Below are 16,567 nucleotides of genomic sequence, written 5' to 3'. Positions count from 1 at the left end.
TATTTCCTTCCGAAATTTCAGGGGCAACGGCATTCGGGCAATCATTGGAACATTTTGTACAAAAGTAATAATTTTCCACTATTGTATCCAACTATTGCATCTATAACGACACGATTGATAATTCTGCATCGTCTTTTGTTTTAATTTTTTACATCGTCCAATTCACCACCTACAACGTTACAAACAACGTACCTATCCTCCCCCCCCACCCCAAAAAATTTTGACCATTCTCTCTGGGCTGTGCAGTCGCTCTTTGCTGTCGCTTACTTAAAAATAATACTTACTCTAATACAAGCACTACGTTATACGTTATACCTAGTATTATAATTATATATGAATATGTATCGTGTACTTGAGATTGTATAGCCGTAACGTAGGTATTTCGTACAACATAACCGTACTAATTATTTATTAATTGGTTAATTAATTAATCGACACGTCGCCGCATGACGTTCATGCATCGTATGTAACGCACACGTGGGTTTACACCTATATTGTTACATGTACGCGGACTATGATTATGCGCCTTGTTAAGTTATAAATTTTCGACGCGCTGTCGTGTCACCCTAAAGGATTGATCGGAAAGGGTCGTATCGGTAATTTGTTCGCGTTGAGCTGCGAGTGTTTATTTTCTTTTTTTATACAATATATATATATATATACATAGATACATATGGTACGCTGTTTCGTCCGTCTTTCGACACCTTCTAGTACGGATCGTATTTCCAATACAAGTTGAAAGTAAATGACAAGATTTCGCGATTGATGTCCGTAGGTGCGAAAAGAAAAAGTTGAGAAAAATGCGTGTGAATTTTTTGTTTCTTTAATCGTAATATCGTTGAGCGTGTAAGAAATATTCGAAGCGGATGATAAATTAATGTCCGAATAGACCGGCTGTACATACATAAACCGTGTAGCATTCTATATGTCCACTGTAAAATGTTGATGCTATTCTATATTGCTGTTTCTGCTGCTGCTGCTGCTGCTGCTGCTGCTGTTGCTGTTGTTTGTTGTTGTCACACTGTCACTGTCCTTGCTGTTACACATAATCGTTGTTGTATAATATGGTAGTGATGAAAGAAGGAAAGGAAGAAAAAAAAAAAAAAAAAAAAGAAAAAGAAAAGAAAGAAAGAAGGAAAGAAGGAAAGGAAAAACAATTCAAACCCAAGGGCAGACTGTATATTAAGGGGAAATGAAGAGAAAGGAAAAGAAAAGAAGAGAAATGAAATGAAATGAAAAGAAAAGAAAAGCAAAGAAAAGAGAAGCGAAATACTCATAGCTAGGTCGGTAAATATGGAAAATACGAGCTTGGAGTTCTGCCTCGGGCCTCGGTGGTAAACATTTTTTCTCGTTAAACCTCGACGGTGGTTTTTCCGCGCGGTCCGGTCGACGCGGAATGTCCGCGCCTCGTCTCACGCGGTGAATAAATACGTCCAATAAGTCTTGCGAGGATATTCGGACCGTAACAAGTGTAATAATAAAAACTAGCTCAGGTACGTAACGTGCCGAGCAACGGTAGCGGAGAAACAAAACAAGAATCCGATAAAGAACAGCTTTGCCTTCGACCCCGAGGCTCGCACCACCTGCAGGGCTTGAGCCCGCATCAATTCGTACGCATGTCCCATCTCTTCCATACCCGATACATCTGGGTGGGTGTACCTCGCGTGTACCGATCTCCCGGGATACGGTCGTGTGTACACCTACACCTACACCCGCAACCTACGCCTACACCTCCACCGATACCCTCCCTAGAGACGGCGTGCAGATGTAACGAGCGAAATTTCCCATACTCGTTTCATTTCCATGATATGTAAGACACATTCGTCAAGCTCGCGTTCCAAGGTTTACCTTACAGTTGAACGCTTTTCGCAAGCGTGCGCGCCTCGTGGGCTAAAAAAAGCGAGGCGGAAATGAAGAAGACGCGGTTACGAGATGCGGAGACGAAAAATGAGGAACAGAGAGAGAGAGAGAGAGAGAGAGAGAGAGAGAATCGGATGTCCGGTGATAAGTGTCGCGCTGCACTGCACGTCGCCCGGAAAGATTGTAGTGCGTAGGTACTTAATCTATATGGATACCGTACGCAGGGGGGGGGGGAGCAAATATTGGAAGGGTCAGTATGCGGAATGGCCGATATGTAGGAATTTCAAACATGCGCGAATAGAATAACGAAAGGTGAATTGTTCGGAATCTTGATTTTTCAAAGTCTCACCGATTATCGCAGACTAGGTAGAATCGTTATTATCGGTGACACTGTCGAAAATTAAGATTTTGAACGATTCATCTCTCGGTCTTTTATTTTAGCATGTTTGAAATTTCGATGTATCGGCCATTCCAAATACTGGCCCTTCCAAGTTTGGATCCCCGCTCGCCGTATGTAGGTATACATAATTAATCATTACGAGGACGGTAGAAATGATAATTAATTGGAGTGATGAATACAGCGAGAAGCGAAAGAAGCTGAAATTAGGCATTGGTGATGTAACGAATATTCGCATATTTCTTGACATTCGCATTCGCAAAAATCGTGCGAATATTTCGCCAGTGTTGAGTGACGCGAATACCTCACATTTTGATTGTGAAAATTGTGAAAGTAAGATTAAACAAGACAAAAAAAAAATACATTACTTTGACAATGAACTCTCATTACAAAAGTTTGTTTTCTCGTTCCAATCTCAAAAGTAATTTGTTTCTGTTATAAATTTGTCGTAAATCAATCAATGGTAAATTAGAAAAAAAAAAACACACAAACATTTGCATTCGTTACATCACTATTAGGTACGTACATACGTAACAAAGATATGTAGATCTATGCAGATGCATATGGATATGGATGAGCTACGAGATGGGGACAAAGAGTCTATGTCCGTGTTACAGGTGTGACGATCCTCTTGTCACAGACGGTGTTTTCGCTGCTGGTGGCCCACGTCTTGACTCGCACCTCCGACGCGGTGCCATTAATAGGTACCTGCACCCACCACCACCACCACCACCATCACCACCATCACAAAAATCACCTGCCCTGCACCCTCGGAAATCTGCGCGACATTTATTATATTATATACGAGTGGCGACCACCTTTTATCAACGATTTTCGACAGAGAAAATTATTGTTTCAAGGTGGTCACGAATCGTCGGAGGCTTTTACGGGGAGTTTTCTTTCTCTTCCTCATCTTCGTCACTTTCCTCGCTTCGCTTCTCTCTCTCTCTCTCTCTATGTCTATTGTTTAATCTTTATTCTTATCCTTTTCGTTTATACACTTATTGTTAATTCGGTAACCTTTCCGTATCTATTTTATTTTGTTTCGTTACCTCGCCCTTTCTAACGCTGCAATTTGCCTTGTAATACTGCCGCGATATCGTCCAATAATTTTACGGACATTGACAAAGTCTGTGTGTTTTATCCAACCGTCCATCCGTCTGTCTTACTTATTTTATTTTATTACATTGACGTGTTATTTTTGTTCCGTTATCTTTTTGTTTTATGTTTTGTCCCAAGGTATAGAATAAACTCTGATTCTAAATTCAATTCCGTCTATCTGTCTATCTTTCCATCTCACTTGTCCCGCTTTGCTAGACCGCAGCTGTGAGACAGAGCCTCGGATTCTTCGCCTTTCGCAAACTTTCAGAAAACACCGGTCGCCGGGCGTTGATCGGCATGCCGCCTCTATCTTCCCTCGTCGCCAAACCTTCGCATCATTTTCTCTCCTTCTCGCTATCGCCTCACTCTGTCGCTAGGCTTTGACGGGCGGAAGAAAGAAAATTAGGGTCGGAGGGTGGGTTAAAGACGTTACTTACGCGCGCAGCGTACGAAACATAACGATAGATTGTTTAAAGAATAAGGTGCGATAGAAAGAAAGAAACTCCTCGTAGGTAAGCAAGCATATTATCTCGCCTTGAACAAGTCATGAGTAGAATTGTCTTTTTTTTTTTTTAATTTTTATCTACACTTCGGATGAGTAACATACCTATTTCTCTGACTATCTGCCTATTTCTCTATCTTTTTACTTTTCTATGCTGTACAATGTACGATCTCTCCTTGCCTTTGTTATTTCATTTAGAACGTGATCCTCTTCACCTGGCTGTGTTGTATACTATACATAATATTAAAACTTATACATATGCGGATAATATAGATTATATTCTTGACTTGTGCATCATGCCGTCAAAAATGAGAAAACAAAAAACAAGATAACGATAAATAAACGAATAATTCAAAGTGAAAACAATTGTTGAAACTAAATTTTTATCAAAATTTAATCGACTCGTAAGTTATACGTCAGAGATTGGCCGGGACTGTAATAATATTTACGTTCTTTTCATCTTGTCGAGTCAGTGTCTATCCGTTTGCGAAGAAGAAATTCCCATAACAAAGTGACAATTTTCCATTACTTTCAAAAGTTACGTGGCTTATGTTTGTGCATATAACGTGACGAATTCTTTCTTCATTCATATTTTATCGTTACAAATGGAAGATTTGCTATTGTCTCGCGATTCAGGCGCATACGCAGACACTCTGCCAATCTCGTCTTACAGATCTAAAGAGAAAACACTTTGAATGGGAATGAGAACAAGTATCTATAAATAAAAATATATTATATAATATCCAACATAAGCTTACTAAAATCCGAAAGAATATAATCCCGACATTATTAATCAGTAGTAAAATTAGGTAAACGTTATACGAAGACTGACGGATTTAACGATGACGATAATTCGACGATGATTAGCCACACCGGCCAATCAAATCCACCCACATTACGTACCTGATTGCATTCGTGTCTTATGTTTTGCCTATAGGTGAACATTTTTTCAGTAAATACAAAAGGAAAGAACATAACCGCCACTGTCGCCGGATGCTAGAGAGCTTCGAGTCGACGTAGTCCGATTGATTGATAGAAACCATCGACGCCGATCCTCGATCATGCAGCCTGGCCCAACGACCCGGACGCAGTTCCGGTTTCTCGGTCGCTTGATAAATTCCCACCTTGTTTCGTCGCGCCCTCGTCATTTGTTACGACCATCCTAAGATCATGGCTAGAGGTGTTAGACGTACCGTCGCAACGCGAGTTCTCAAGATGTCAAACCTTTCGGTCACGCGATACAATTCTGTTTTTGCACGGAAGTGCGATTCTACGTTTCCTGTGCAGGTTAAAAAAATTTTACGAAACAACAAAAACGGGGTTAAACATCGACATTGTTTTATTGTTTTGGACAGTGTTCGATAAGGGTGAAAACTGCATCCAGGCATTGAATTGCGTAGATCTAATAACTATTCTGAGATCTCTGTTCGTCAATCAACGAATTAAAAGCGTTTTTTAGTATACGGTTGTCTTCAAATTTCTCCGCTGACGAATTACATTCACGAAAATACGTTGTTTTTTTTTTTTTCATTTGCATATGTTTACTCACAACAACCGCAAACAATTACGGATTTGCAAAAAATCCTAATCATTCCAAAGTTTGAGTATTTTTTTTTCCTTACCTGAAAGTGTAAAAAGATGTCGGTATTTTGAACGGAATTTAAACAAAAAAGACAAATAAAAAAAAGGGTGCCACCGTGGTGGCTTCTGTGACTCGAAGGGTTGAACGATACGAAATTTCCGCTGTTACAAATTCACGATTTCATCGAACGACTCCGTTTCTCACACCAACCGGAGGCCAACGTTTTCAACACTTTGATCCGATCGTTTCGGTAAAATGACTCGGTTGTGTCGCTTCACCATTGAAACATTGTTGAAATCCAAAGAAAATAATTTCCACTCGAGCAAGAAAATATGCCGTAACTCTTAAACTTTGTACCCCGAAAGCGCACGACGGCCGATTTAATATACTCGGAGCGAGACGTACGTCGAATTTGTTACATTGCGTACGACCATCACGAAACGGCGATGATCCGACCTGAGATGAGTTTTCCACTTGATTCGTGCCTGTGATTTGATTCGTTCGTATACCTATAGTAAAAAAGGTAAAAGAGCAGCGATAAGATAGGAGGAGGAAGAATAAGAAGAACAACTTCATACGTGACCGAATCGGCAGCTGTGTATTCTCCCCAATTTGTCAGAGTCAACTCATCGTTGTACCGGGCTTCTCCCCCTTAAGCAGAGGCCATTACGGCGGCATCAATATCGGGGTAAATTTTTCCACTTCGAAATTGATCCCGGGTTTGAGGAACGAGGAACGAGGGTGAAAGTTAGATTTGAGCGTTCGCCTCACGTCCGTACAGCGGAGAGAAGGAACCGCGTTATTCGGCAGCCGATCCGCGTTCTAAAACAAGTCCAAGTAGACGCCGCGGAGCTTTTTCCGAGCTTTCATCCCTCGCCTTCGGCCTCGCTACTAAATATTTGAGCCTCGGTACATCCGAGACTCGGATCCCGGCTGCGGTGCCGTAAATTTTACCCGGCCAAGAGAGACGCGTCCCTGAGGACTTTTATCACGTTGTGTGATAAACGGTCCGACTTTTGCCAAACGATACGCCCACGCCGTGATACACCGAAGCGCGAAAGCTCAACACGGCTGCAAGCTCCGCGTGTCAAATTAGAGAACGTCACGACTGAAATTCGCGTGTAATTTATTGCGTGATTTATATTTTTAATTCGATAAAATATATTTTAAAAAATCAGGCAACACGTATAGTGAAAAATCGCGAATCGTATCAAGATAATCTTATACGATTTTTGACCCGGTATATCCGATGATTCGTGCTTTTGTAATTTATTGTGTGATTTCGATGCACGTTTTATCGAATTCGCAAATAAAATCACGCGATAAATTACACGTGAATTTCAGTCACAATGCTTTGCAATTTAACGCGTCGTCATTTTTATATCAAGGAAAGTTTGTCGGTTATTGACACGTTCAGACTCAATTGTTGAACCTTCTGTTTTTCAAAATTATAAATTTCTAATATTATATTCTATTCCTTACCGGTGTTTACTCGTACGTACATACAATTGCGATTTCATCATCTCGGGATGTCGTATTACATATATATAATAATATATAATATGAAAGTTGACGACGCGTAAACTTTCGACTTTTACCGTACCAATATTATCAAAGTTTAAAATAAAATTTCATAACTGTACAGTCTGTACGACGATATAAAGAAAACTATCTAAAAGTATAATAACGATGGAATAAGAGCTTTGAATAATAAATTTCTTACACTATACGCTTCGCTTGTCTCTTGTGTACCATGTATTTTTTCTTTCACGTAATTATTATACACAGTATACGTGTATGTACGAGATGTCGATATATACACGCGTACGTACCTTCGAGTCAAATTTCGACGAATCGATCACCTCGAGAATGAGAGGAAAAGAAAAAAAGAAAGAATGATTTTCCTCCGAGAAATCTCCAAGCGATCGATTAGCTTATCGTTCTCACTGGATCTAAGCACCCTCATCTCTGCACATACACGCATACCTACGTATAATATCGGCACGCAGTAGCGAGTAGGCGTGAATACGTACATGTATGTGAATTATCGTATGTGATTTGCACGTGTGCAGCGTGGTCCACGTCCTCTCTGTATCACACACGCTGTAATGGCGTCTGCCTTCGATAGAAATCTATTCGCTCCTCTTCTTCCGCCTTCCGCATATGATACGTGCATGTGTATACGTATACGCATATGTATGATACATTTTATATACACGTGTGTACGCGTATATACCTACGTATTAAACTACAGTGGAATGCTCGTGTATCGTGTGAATGCGATTATGCCTACGACTATTGCGTAAACTATCAAATTCCTCTCACGCCTATTACATGCCTACATTTAACGATCGATCGTAATAAAACTTGTGCGTGTAAATTGGCTACGATGCAGAGCTTATAACCGTAGGCGTGCCGCAGTTGAAAAATCTCTTTGTGTAATTAGCCAACGATCCAGCTGGGAAATCGGGCTGCACGTACAGCAAGCACTTATATAATGCATTATGCATATGCGATACATCGATAAAAATGAAAATCGATTCTTATCGAAACTCTGCTTTTGTACACGGTAATGCACAATGGGCTTTTTTCGTACCTAATTCGAGGCATTATTTCGACATCGCGTTGTGTTTTAAGGGGAATTCAAAAATTCCCCGGACGACACGAGTGAAAAACAACGGGATAGAAATTTTAAACTCTCGATAATCGTGATTTTCGAAATCCGATTCGCTGGATCCGATAAGCCGAACCCCGTGCATAATTTATTCGCCTTCTCTCTCTCGACGCCCTCCGATCATCTTTCGCCAAAATATTCCACAGCTGTCAATATTGACGTGCCTTTGAAGTTTAATTGTACCGAAATAACTTTTGCATCCGCAGTGAGGCAATTAATTATTACACGTACAATTTGAATATACGTCACAGATATTGTACGTTGTAATAAGCGAGAAAAATAAATGAATAAATAAAAAAACACAATCCCGCCATCCTGTAACAGACATACCTTAACGAGCCGATATTACGCGTAACGATGATTGGTATTGAAAATTTTTACTAATACAAGAATAAGCGTAACAAGCAATGGCTATAAATGATCAACTTGATCCATACTCCCCTCTTCTCTAATCTCTATTCTGTTATTACATACAAAAGTGAGTGTATTAAAATCCTGTTGAAACAACACCCGACTCATCCATCTATACCCGACCGTCTGTCTGTCTGTCTGTCTATCTATCTATCTATCTATCTAACTGTTTCCTTGAAAAAAGCAATTTAAATGAAAATAAAAGGAAGAAATAAAGCAACCCTCCGCACTCGAACGTGACTACGTAGCACAGCTGATTAGTAATCTGTCCCATCAGCAGCGAAAACTCACGTTTATCATCGGTAGATACTCGAGAGGTGGAACGAGGGGATCGCTCCCTGAAACCCTCCGAACAGTGTGTCAGTCTCGGAGGATTCCTATTCTCATTCTTGACTTATTTCATCACCTTTATTTCGTAGAAAATTTCACATCATCGTACCGGAAGTAGACGATGATCACCGTCGTTTTGTACAAAGAGAATTTCTCGTTACCGATAACACGTTCCGTTCGCACACGCACGTATCTTCGTTAAACGCATCACTTGTATCGTAGCTTAATATTACATTATTCGTATACAGCACCGCTTAATTGATGTAAAAAATTGTCTCATCAAAGAATTTCCTCGCGTTCCGTTTACGCGTCATAAAATTTCACGCATTATTCAAATACTATCGTTGACAATTTCTCCTCACTATATTCTTCGTTATCTTTCCGTTTCGGATTTTTAATTTAATTTATTACATTTTTCTCTCTCCTATTTTATACTCTTGCGGTTGCACAAAGGGAGAGATCGTTGTTTTTGTCCCTGTTGTTTCATTATGTTATCATTATCTTTCATTGTTCTCGCAACCACGTTTCAAGAGCGTCGCGGCAGACTCCAAGTATCACGCAATTAACGAAAGATAAAAGACCTATATGTACGTATACCTCGTTGTATATATATTATATATATATATATACACACACATATATATATATATATATATATATACTATGTATACTAAACGTATATACATGTAGTGTACAGGGTATATTCGCGTTATATAATACGTAACCACCTACCAACCTGCCTGCCATGTATATTTACGAAAGTCGAGCCTGAGCTTAATTATATTATGTATATTACGTATATTATATATTAAATTCTTTTCATTATACCCTCGTATAAATTATATAAATTATTATTACCGTCGGGATGCCCGCTTTTCATGAAATTTCTTCTTTTTTTTTTTCGCTGTATATAATTTCCTTCTTGACGTAAAATCGAAATAACCACATGTATACAAATACCTGTTATCCGTATCACGATAACGTTAATCATATAATATGTTAATATCAAGATGACAAACCGCAAGCTGGAAACTGGCAGGAAAAATAATTTCGCTTACGTTCGAAGAATTGTTTTTTTTCTAACTGCCGATCGTTTCTCTCGGCTCGCTGCCGATTTCCAGCTCACGGGTTTGGTCTCTAAAAATTTCGCAAACGACTTTACTCAATCTCACTTCAAAGCTTAAAAGCGATAAAGAAATGGTAATTCACACCAGACTCAAAAATCATCGTCACGCCTGAAACCCACATTCCTTGTACCGATCGCGGGGCGTTGCAGGCTGGGTGAGGTGAGCTAGAAATTTCAAAAACGATCGGAGATCCTGAGAAAAATCTCGGAAAAATCTTTAACCACGCTCTGTCGCAGCTGTATACATACGTATTATGTAGATACGTTGTACAGGCTACGTATACGCGTGGGAATCGAAAATCAAAATCAATCCACTTTACCGCCGACGCGTTTTACGGCTGCAAGCGATCGCAAAGAAGAAGAAGAAGAAGAAGAAGAAGAAGAAGAAGAAGAAAAAGAGGAAAATAAAATTTCATACGAAACGCCGGAGGTCTTGCATATATTTATAACAGCTAGAGCCGAACCCACCCTGTTTTGCCCGGCCTCGAATTCCCCCCTTCTTCACGCATCTCGTCTCGTCTCATCTAATTATCGCGAATACGTTGCTATACCTTACGGTGGTTCATTTTTCGACTTTTTTTTGCTTCTTCTTTTTTTCAACGCGCCCATCGACAAATTTGCGACAGATGCTGGCAAAAAAAGAAACCGTCGTAAAACCTGGAGGAAGTAGAAAAATATTTAAAGGTCGCTACCAATTATTGTTACATTTTTTTATTTATTTTTACGTGTTCGCCTTACGGTCTTGTATGTATATTAGTTTATTTCTTTCGTATCACGATCCGATTGATCGTTGTTCATAAAAATCGGTACCGAAAACGAAACAGGGACATCAAGGTGACGCTATACTCCTATTTCGGTAGCAAAAACTGTTGTCCAAATTTCTCCGAGACGATTAAGATTTCGGATAAGAGACGAGAACAGCCAACTGCGGAATTGTTAGACGCGGTTTGCTGTTGATTGTTGAACGATTGATTGGACCACGATACGAAAAAGATAAACTGATATATAATACAAGTCCGTAAGTTGGGCACATAAAAATAAATAAGAAAATATAACAATAATTGGTAGCGACCTCTGAATATTTTCCGACCTCCTCCAGGCTGGGCGACAATTTTTTTTTTTTCTCACCATTTGTCACAAATTTTTTGTGTGGCATTTTCAAAAACAAAAAAGTTGAAGAACGAACCACCGTACCATACCTACACCTTTTGTAATATATAATTTGCATTTCTATCGACACAACCACGCTCAGACACGCACATGAAAACACACCCAAAGACACTGCGCAAACTCCCAGAAACACAAAAATACGTATATTTAACGATATGTGTTGAACGTTGTTCTGTGCATTTATATTATATAATATGTATAGTTCACGTGTGATTTTTGTTCCCGTTTTACCTTACGTCTCATCGATATTTTTTATTCACAATTCAACTTCGATTCACCATCGTTTCCTCGTTTTTTTCTTTTCTTTCTTTCCTCCCATCATCTATGGTGTTCCGATCATTCCAAAAACCACTCGTACTTATGTATATATATATATATATACACACATTGACCCTGGATGCAGTACATGTATTCATATGTATACGTATGTTGTACATGTATACATGCATTATATACATATATGTATATATATGTATATGTATACATCAAACTCACGCAACTTTAATTCACACCTCAAGTATAATTCCCATACACCACATTATATACATCACAATATTAACCCATTTCAACTTGTTCGATGTACTTATACCTTCACTCTAATTCAAGCAGAGCTTGCGCGGAAGCCACGCACGCGTTTACGATACGATCGGTGGGGAAGAAAGAATTGTCCGAAAGTTGTTTTTTTTTTGTTTTTTTTTTTTTCCAGCGAAAGGAATTTTTTTGGAGCTTTTAATTTTTTTAAATTTTCACTTTTGACACGGTATTTCAGCGGAATGAAATTCTTCCGGTTAATTAATATTCTCCGACATAATAAAACTGTGCGGCGTGCGCTTCGCGCATACTCTGTTCGCATACCATAAAAACGAGATACAACGTGGATGATGATGAAAAAAAAAAAAAAAAAAAGAAAAAATATCAACGTTGTATTAAATATGCAATGGATAAATAATAATGTGCTTAACCTTATTGGGGCGGACCGCCCTGCCCGCTGCTCCCGCAAACTGCAGCTAAATAGCCGCCACCGCCTGATCGTTGATTGATTTATTGATTGGTTGATTGATTGATTGATTGATTGATTAATTGATTAATTGATCAACAGATAACGCAATCGTCGTAATAATGCCGTTTGATTAACAGACGATTAATGTGCGCTGCAGGTTGGCGAAATTCTCTGTCATTGTTTTTTCATTCGTATACGTTATAACAATATGTATACGCTGTAATATTGTAGCAGGATTAGTAGAATCGTAGGATTCGTTTTTAAGATAAAAGTGTCAAGTTTATACATTCGCGGTATTCAATTTCTCATATTATAATAAGCAATTTCTTTTCCGTGGAGTTAATGTTCAATGCATTCGCAATTCTGCAGGTGGTGCTGCAAAGCCACGTGAAAAACGATTGCACGGAAGCGTGCCTGGCTTAATTATTTCGTACATCTGGTTTTTATTTGTTTACTTTTTTTTTCTTTTTCTTTTTCTCAATCAAATTTCTATCATCAGTCTTTGCCTCTGTCCTAATTGTACGGTTCTGCATACAAGAATCGTTCCAAGAATATTCGCTGTGCGTAAATGCAACTTGTGAATGAGAAATAGCTTGTAGAGTGATGTGGTTGATTTACCGATTGTCAGAAATCGAGTTTGAAAATTGAAAAATATCGATACAGAATATCGCGAATATTTCCAAAGTGTGATATGATTCATATGCTACATAAATGCTAACGATTCTTGTGAAAATTTTGCAACAGGTATCAATGTCGAGCAGGGCGGTAATGCGGCCAACTTAAAAATGTTTCAAACAAAACACCAAAAAAAAAAAAAAAAACCCACAAAAAAAAATGAAATGAAATACAAATGGATAAATATTGCGGCTATTGGGGCGTACGATTTCCTGCGCGATGTCGACGCAGCAAGGTAAAGACTTACTTAAAAAAAAAACAAAAAAAAAAAATATGACAAAGGAAAAAAAAAAAATAATTAAAATTAAAAAATTGTATGAAAGATTTTTGTGCCGTCTTCTTTACACGCTTATTATACACCTATATTATAGCCTACTAATAATAGTGAAGAATAAAACTTTCACACTCTGATGTATGATTTTTTCTTACTTCAATGTATTATTATACTTTAATAGAAATTACTCTACATTAATTGAAAAAGGATACTTGCTTCATGGCTTACTGCGTGTTACTTATTTTTTTTTTTTTAAGATTCGAATCAACTACGTCCTTTAACTTATCTTTTGTTAAATATTAAATTTGTTTTCTTTTGCGTTGCAGCATCGTGTTTTTTTTTCTTCTTTCGTTTCCAATATTTATTATACATTGATACAGACGCGACTGCGACGTTTATATGATTATTTAAGAAAACGGCAAAAAACTTGATACACGTCATACAAATATATACGATATATCGCTTCTAAATTTGATCATACATGTACATAAATATATATATATATATATATATATAAAATATATAACATATAATATATATATATATATATATATACCTTATAGGTTTGAAAAATATCTATATTGTATATCGTTAAATAATTTCCAAGGCTTTGCCTGGCTGAATTCACTATGCACCGCGCCTGTACTCCTCAACCCCAGAAAGAATATTGAAAAGGAATTAGAAAAATAGTGAAAAAAAGAAAGAAACAAAAAAACCGAATAACTAAGTAAAAGAAAGTAAGACGTGAGAAAAGTCATTTCTAGATGATCTAGCATGAAGTTCAAGTTTCAATTGTATTAATATATTCCTGCACATTTTATGTACATATAAATTTCCGTCAACGGTCTTCATATCAATACTGTCACGAATTGATGGAAAATAATAATGACAACGATAAAAATGAAAAATAAGTAACATGAAATAACGACGACGATAAGAATCGTGATAGAAATTGGAATAACAATTGCATAGGTTTGAACTTTCACGTATGTACCAGGCATATACGTGTACGTGTATACTCGTCGTATGCACATACACGTATGTATTATATACCGAACACGTAAACCCCAAAGCCGATAAAACGAAATTTAACTGTCAAACTTGTTCGTTATTATTTTATTTATTTACTTATCTGTCTATTTATTTATTCCTCACGGAGTGATCTACGGAGGATCGAAATGTACAGTTTCGTCAAATTGATGCATCGATTGCTCGACTGATTACCAATTACCAAACCCCGCTAGACTCACTCCGTGAAAAATCTTTGGCTTGAGTTGCTGCAGATTTTACGTAGTTCCCACACCCCCCAACCCCTAACCCTCCACCACCACGGAACGCCGAACGTCGAACCGCGTGCGTGTGAATATCGCATCCTTATACACACGCGTGCAAGTGAGAGGCGTTCGGTGTGGACTTTGAGAAAAGATGTACCTGCAGACTAACACAATGCCAAATTATCACTCTAAATTCGCTGTGTTCACGATAAGTGTATCCCGTACCCAACCACATGTTCATACCTATAGTTGATGCTCTGCAACCCGGCTGCAACCGATATTGTTTTTATCACGACACGACTTTCGTTTCCATTTTACTCGCGCGTGATAAGTCATCGCGGCATTTCGGTCTTGTGGCGTATAATATTCGATATTGTGAATTTTAAAGGTTTCGAAAGCGCCGACTTACGATTTTTTCGATTGCGATACTTGAAGTGAAGATATCAAACACAATGCCCAAAGGGCGCAACTCCGACTAGTCAAAGTTAGAAATCTGGAGCATCGAGAAATTCCGAATTATTTCTATCTTGGTCGAATTTCACCACTTTGATTTTTTTCATTCGGCAATGCTGGGAAGGGATACGCTTCCAAATTTGTCCCTTCCGGTTGAATTCACCTCGTCGCAGTCGAAGAGTTTTGATGGACTCGCAAAATTTTTGCCTAACGGCTTTTTTCAGCGATGCGTCGTTTCGCAATCACTAGTTATAATTAAATTTCGTTGCTTTTGCCGTTTTTATTGTCGACTAATTATGATTCTCGAATAAAAACGGATCGTTTAGTAACTAACGAGACAGGCTTAAATCTTTGAAAATCTGTAATTAATTTTTTCAACCCCGCTCTTAAATAACTTGTCGCCCTTTCCCACCCACATAGAAAATTTACTTTCTATAAATTGCGATCGCGTTTTGCCCGATGCTCATACATGCGTAAATTTCGAGCTATACGAATGGAAAAAAAAAATGTCCTCCTAATATACTATACCTGATATAACGGTGAACAAACGTTGCGTACAGGGAAGAATTCGTTTTTCTCATCATTTATTCTACAGCCTGTACGGACACTATTGTAGCAAAAAAATGCGAAAAGTAAACCACTGCGCAAAATTGAAGTGCCCGATGAATATCACGCGGACAAAGAAAAAAAAAACGAAAAAACAAAATGAAACGACATCGAATAAAAACCGCGTGCATCTTCTGGCCAAAGCTACGCCACGCATCGTGAAATTTATGTGCGATATGTAAATGTGTATATGTATATTATATATAAAATACACGCTCACGCTTATACTGTTATACGTATAGTTTCAGCCGTTGTTGTTGGATATGTTTTCGCATCTGATTTTTGCATGCTGATAATTCTCGGTCACGGTGTTGACACTCTATAATATGTACTATAGTATCTTATGTGTATACTGTAGCTATTTACATATACCTATAAGTATGCAGTGTATGCCGTATATTTGTGTCGATGTATGTTTCCTAACTCGCGAGATTGGGATCATGTAAAATTACCTTACTATTATCAGTATTATCATCACTGCTTTTATTATTATTTTTATTATTATTATTATTAATACTACTACTGTCATTATCATCATCATACACGTGTCTAATTGAATATATTTATGCACTATTATAAATAGTCATACCTGATACAACTTTAACACGCTTCGAGTATTGGACAATAACATTTGTAACGTTGATTATTATCTGTTGCCTTCCTTCTTCCATTTTTATACATCTATGCAGCTTTGAACTGATCTTTTGATATCTTTCCGTTTCTCATTTCTTCTTTCGTCGCTGGAATGGTTGACTATGGAGAAAAAAAAAAAAAAAAAAAAAAAACTCCGATCCGAATCGTGCAAGATCTATGATTTCGTTTCGTTATATCAAACTTCCCGACGGAATTCTCTTTGTTTGTACCGAATGCATGATATAGAGGTTCGAATGCGGGGCGAGGATGACTTAGTCGGTTAGACTACGATATGACAGGATGTGAGGTGTGATCGGTGCGTGAGTGAGGCGAGAGACTGACGCTGTTATCCTTGTACAATCGACACATACCTGCGTACACACGGTTCGCCGTTTGTCGAGCAAACGCCGCGTTGCTCGAGGTTCCTCGCTGTGCGGTCTTGTTGTACTTCTCTCGAGGTGACGCACATGCGATGTTTCGCTGAATCGGCGACAATTTC

The 16,567-nt window shown here is 38.3% G+C and overlaps 1 protein-coding gene across 5 annotated transcripts in view; it reads left to right on the top strand.

The window, feature by feature from the left end:
• Nucleotides 1-16,567, top strand: part of LOC107224914 (neuronal acetylcholine receptor subunit alpha-7) — a 70,174-nt gene that overhangs the window by 42,083 nt on the left and 11,524 nt on the right. The window lies entirely within an intron of this gene.

This window comes from Neodiprion lecontei, chromosome 7, assembly GCF_021901455.1.
Source record: "Neodiprion lecontei isolate iyNeoLeco1 chromosome 7, iyNeoLeco1.1, whole genome shotgun sequence".
Lineage (NCBI taxonomy): Eukaryota > Metazoa > Arthropoda > Insecta > Hymenoptera > Diprionidae > Neodiprion > Neodiprion lecontei.
The sequence above is the reverse complement of the archived record's forward strand: the minus strand, read 5'-3'. Positions and strand labels throughout refer to the sequence as shown.